We start from the raw sequence: 4,853 nt of genomic DNA, 5'->3' as shown, positions 1-4,853 counted from the left end.
GAAGGGGAAGGAAATGATGATGAGAGATGACAGGACTAGGGGAAAATAGAGCGCCAGAAGATAGTATATTAGGAAGGTTTGCCTATCAGAGGAAAGAACCTCTAAGCAGCAACTGGCATCTGTACCAGAAGGAAAAAAAAGTCTTTAATACAATTCACTTACACTGTAGATTTCAAGACAGTGATCCTACAACATATGTTTGGCTGAATCACCAGATGTTAAGGATGGGTAGGCATAGTGGGTCTCAAATCTGAGTGGAAGGAGCGTCTTCTCGGAAGACCGTGACTTTGATGCTATGTCAAGCACAGTGGCACGGAATAGCTTGGCGGAGCGCTTCTTGCAAGAGATATTTACGTTGGGTGGAGTGCGCTCCCTAGAGCGCATGTAAGTTAATTCATGGAACAATTTCTAGTATGAATGAAACAGTTTGACTATGAGGGGGGTGTAGCTCAGTGGTAGAGCGCGTGCTTAGCATGCACGAGGCCCCGGGTTCAATCCCCGGCACCTCCACTTAGGCATTTCCCTTTATTGGGAACCGCGGCAAGCAAACCAGGAGTGTCTTACGCTTTCTGAGTGAGAGAATATCCGTTTCCTGCCTTGTCCTGGTGCCACAATCTTCTTTGTCACTGTGGAATACAACGATGCTCGTGCTGAGTTACTCAAACCGTTTATTCAGGTTTTTATTACCCATTTGCTCTCTAGCCATTTTGAACAATCACAGCTATGCCGTGGGGTACACACAGCGTAAGGGATGCCTGCCCCTACCCTTACTATTCTTAGGTATTGTGTGGTGACTTCTGAAGTAGCCAAAGTGAAGCCAGGTACTTCTGAGCCTCATGTGTCTTTGGTGGAAATAGCATTGGGCTTAAAGCAAAGATCCACAGGAGAGGAACAGGAAGTCTGTTCAAACTATTGCTCTTCAGACTCCCGCTGGGAGAAGTGTAGAATATAAGCAGTAAAGGAGAACACTGAAAATGTCCTAAAAGATGTCTAGAAGAAAACTGGGTTTCCGAGGACTGACTTCTGCGTACGAGTAAGAAACAAGAATGTAAGAATTAAAGAACCTGCTCTCAGAGACTTAAACGGTCGACTTTCAGGTCGAAAGTTTCATGCGCCATCCGAGGTGCTGACACTTGTATTCTTGGACATCTATTCAAAAGTATTTGTTTCTTGTCCGGCTTACCTTTCTTTCTCATTTGTCCCTCACATTCCAAGCCCAATGCGCTAAAAATCAGTTGCTGCCTCAGATACGTAAGCCCAAAGCCACCGGCAGACCCTGCTTCTACACTCAACATTGCTCCCACTACAGTCACACGGGAATCCAGATGTGGCTTTCCAGCTGCTCTTTATAAAGCTATCAATTCCAGCAGTACTGCACCGCAAACAAAAATTCAACCACACGAGCGCCCTACAAAGTGCTCAACTTGTTTAACCAGCGAGGAAAAGAGCAACTAGTAGCTCTCAGACTACGATAACTGGAACAAAATAAACTGGATTCTTGTGGGACCTAACGTTTTCACCTACTTCGCTTAGAATAATGGAGCTTTTCTTGCGGTGGACCTGTAGAAATGCAGAAGACATAAAGACCTTGGATATATCCACATACTCCCTCATCCAAATATTACTGGTGTTTAATTCTCATTCCCAAACTTTCTTCTAGCGTCTCGTTCTCCTGCTCCTCCTTGGCTTCTCCTTCTCCCACTCAACTGTCTTCCCCTCCCCACAGGATACTCTCCCCTCTCTTCTCCGTCCCCCTTCAACTCTCCCGTTCTCAGCATTAGTCTAGGAACAACCGAACCTTGCTGACCTTTCAGAGTCATTTGGGGGAGTTTTAAAATTACATAATTTCCTGCCCCTCCCCTCCTCCATCTATGACAGGATTTCCTCAAAAACCAAACCAAACCAAACAAAAAACACGCGTGTCTGGGTTGACAGTGGTACACATTTGAATAAAGGCAGGAAACTTCTTTTTTGTGCCTCAGGGACAGATAGGTTTTGAGGGCCTGCCCAGGTTTGAGGAGGTCTTATAAATAACTAATTTATTTCTTTTGCTTCCTTCGTGTTCGCCTTATTGTGGAAAACGTTGTCTGAAAGGGCGCAATATCGACGGGAGCATCTTTTCTAATCCTCTTTCCTGTCTTCTGTCCTTAGGGGTCTCAGAGCTAGAGATGCAGCGTCCTGGGCAAAATGCTGCTTCCCGAGTTTCCAGACAAAGATGCTGGGCGCAGCGGTTTAGTAAAGTAGTGACTCACTTGGCTCTTCATTTCATGCCCATATTGTGAGTTAATTACACTTCACTCTTATCTCCCTAGTGGACCTAAATTTCCTGAGCAGTTCTCATGGCACCGGTCTTTGTATTCCCCTGCACTATCTTTTATATTTTTCTGAGAGCGCTGTAGACAGAAAAGAAAGAAGTTGAAGACACAAAGGAATATTCCATCCAACACTCCCCTTGGTTGTGGACAGGAACTGCCACTCAGGAAGTCAGCTAGGAGCAGTCCTTGGAGGGTCCGATACTTATGAAAGATTCTACCTGTATTTAGACACCTTTCAGTTCAGAATACAATGTCTCTTCTCTTGAGGGTTTCAGAAAGAACAGGGTAGCTTAAATCTTGGAATATCTGCAGGTAATAGTGGCAACCTGCTATATAGAATATTTTAAGCACCCTCAGCAGGGGTGTAGCTCAGTGGTAGACAGCGTGCTTAGCATGCATGAGGCCCTGGGTTCAGTTCCCAGCACCTCCAGTGTTAATCTCAGCCCTGAACTAAGGCTCACAATTTATGAAGTCACTGCCAAGTGACTTCATCTTACATTCCCAATAAATTTGCAAAAATGTCAATGGTTGATTCCACTGATATCTCATTGTTCAATGACCTATGACATTCAAATATTTACCACAAGTATCTGCAAAAAACCACAGGCTTACGTTTTTCACAAGTTTTAAAACTTGTTTAACTAAAGCCTTTTTTTTTTTCTGCCACCAGTTCTAACATATTGTAGCAGACTTCACTTCCAGTTGTAATGAATTGTTTGTTCAACTTCTCACCTGGAGTTTTCCATGTAGACTATTCATGCAGGTTACTTCTTCAGTCACTTCAAATGGGCACTGACTCCTTGAATAAACAACTGAGTAATATTGGTAACACCTGTGGACTCATCAGAAGTCAAAAGAAACAGTGCCAAATCATTTGTCTTATTTAAAAAAATCAACTATTGATGCTGCCTCACAGATGTAGAGAACAAACTAGTGGTTACCAGTGGGGGGAAGGGCAATAGAGGGGTTGGGGAGTGGGAGGAACAGACTTGGGTGTAAGACAGGCTCAAGGGGAACAAAGCCAATATTTTGTAATAACTGTAAATGGAAAGTAACCTTTAAAATTGTGTAAAAAAAATTAAAATTAAAAATAAAAAATTTAACTATTGATTTTTTGTGTGAAGAAAGTCTGTTGTAATGAGATATGCCATTTTTAATTTTCTAATATTTGTGACAGCTTTCCTGTCAGTTGAAAATATTGTGATGAGTGTTTAGTTTGGTAACGTTCATGTATATGAATGAGTTCTGTTCCAAGAGTGAGTTCGTAAGTCCAATTTGTTCGTAAGTCCAACAAATTTAGCCTAGGTATGCAACTAACACAATCGGCTATATGGTACTGTACTGTAATAGGTTTATAATACTTTTCACACAAATAATACATTAAAAAACACAAAAAAATTTTTTAATCTTACAGGACAGTAGTACAGTATAACAACTGCCATACAGGGGCTGGCATTGAGTGAACAGGCAAGAAGAGATACTGACTGGAGGGGGGAGAGGAGGTGGGAGATGGAAGAGCTGAAAAATCGTCAACAATAGGAGATGGAGGGCAAGCTGCAGTTTCACTCTCGCCTGACACTGATGGACCGCATGTTCACATTTTTGAAAGTTTGCAACTTGAAGATTCCTATGTAGGGGAGTTACTGTATATACGTACAGTAAGTATATATATTTTTTGCAAATTTATAACGTTATTGGATTCCATTTCTCAGCAGTTTTGGAGATTGTAAGAGAGGAAGAATCAAGAAGAGAAAAATACATTGTATTCCATTAGCATGTTAAAAGCTGTGCCATAGTTCAGCCATAAAGGAGCTCACAGCTGAAGCATACTTTTATTGTTTTCAAGTGGTTTTGGGTTTGTTTTTAACCAAAGTAATAAATGCATTTTATGATTTCTTTGAGTTTACATAGTGCTCCAACATATTAATACCCTGTGAGCAGTAAGCACTGCTGATTTTTAAAAATAGTAAAATATTATGCGTGTGACATTGAAAAACTTGTGGAACGGTCACTGAGTCACTGTGATGTGTAGTGCGCACAGCAGAAGTGGGAAGGGAAAAGGGTGACACGTACCGTCTCTGTTGCAACCACTCTCTGTTGTAGCCCAAAAGCAGCCACAGACGATGCGTACGTAAATGAATTAAGTGGCTGTGTTCGAATAAAACTTTATATATGGGCACTGAAATTCGAATTTCATATAAACTTCACATGTCAACTAATACTCTTTTTTGTTTTATTTTTTCAACCTTTTAACGTTCCCAAACCATTCTTAGCTCACAGGCAATAGTTTACCAACCACAAAGTATAGGGTCTCAGAACTTGTAAATACTCAAACTTTAAGAACAGGCAAGCTTTCAGTAGCCTTTTGCCAGTTAGAAATAACTGGAGAATAAATTCAAACAGAAGGACCTGAGCCCCTAGGGATTCAAACTTTGTTTCCCCGGTTTAAAAACTCCAAAAGTTTACCTAGTGAGCTACCCAAATCTATAAATCTAGTTACTGGATATACATTCAGCTAATTCATTTGGTAGATATTAT

General features: G+C 41.4%; 1 non-coding gene across 1 annotated transcript; it reads left to right on the top strand.

The window, feature by feature from the left end:
- The first annotated feature begins 438 nt into the window (after positions 1–438).
- TRNAA-AGC (transfer RNA alanine (anticodon AGC)) lies at positions 439–510 on the top strand. The gene has a single exon. It is a non-coding gene; the product is annotated as a tRNA-Ala (tRNA).
- The last annotated feature ends 4,343 nt before the right edge of the window (positions 511–4,853 follow it).

The sequence above is a fragment of the Lipotes vexillifer genome, unplaced genomic scaffold (assembly GCF_000442215.2).
Source record: "Lipotes vexillifer unplaced genomic scaffold, Lipotes_vexillifer_v1.1 scaffold657, whole genome shotgun sequence".
NCBI lineage: Eukaryota > Metazoa > Chordata > Mammalia > Artiodactyla > Lipotidae > Lipotes > Lipotes vexillifer.
This window is presented reverse-complemented; position numbering and strand designations above follow the sequence as displayed.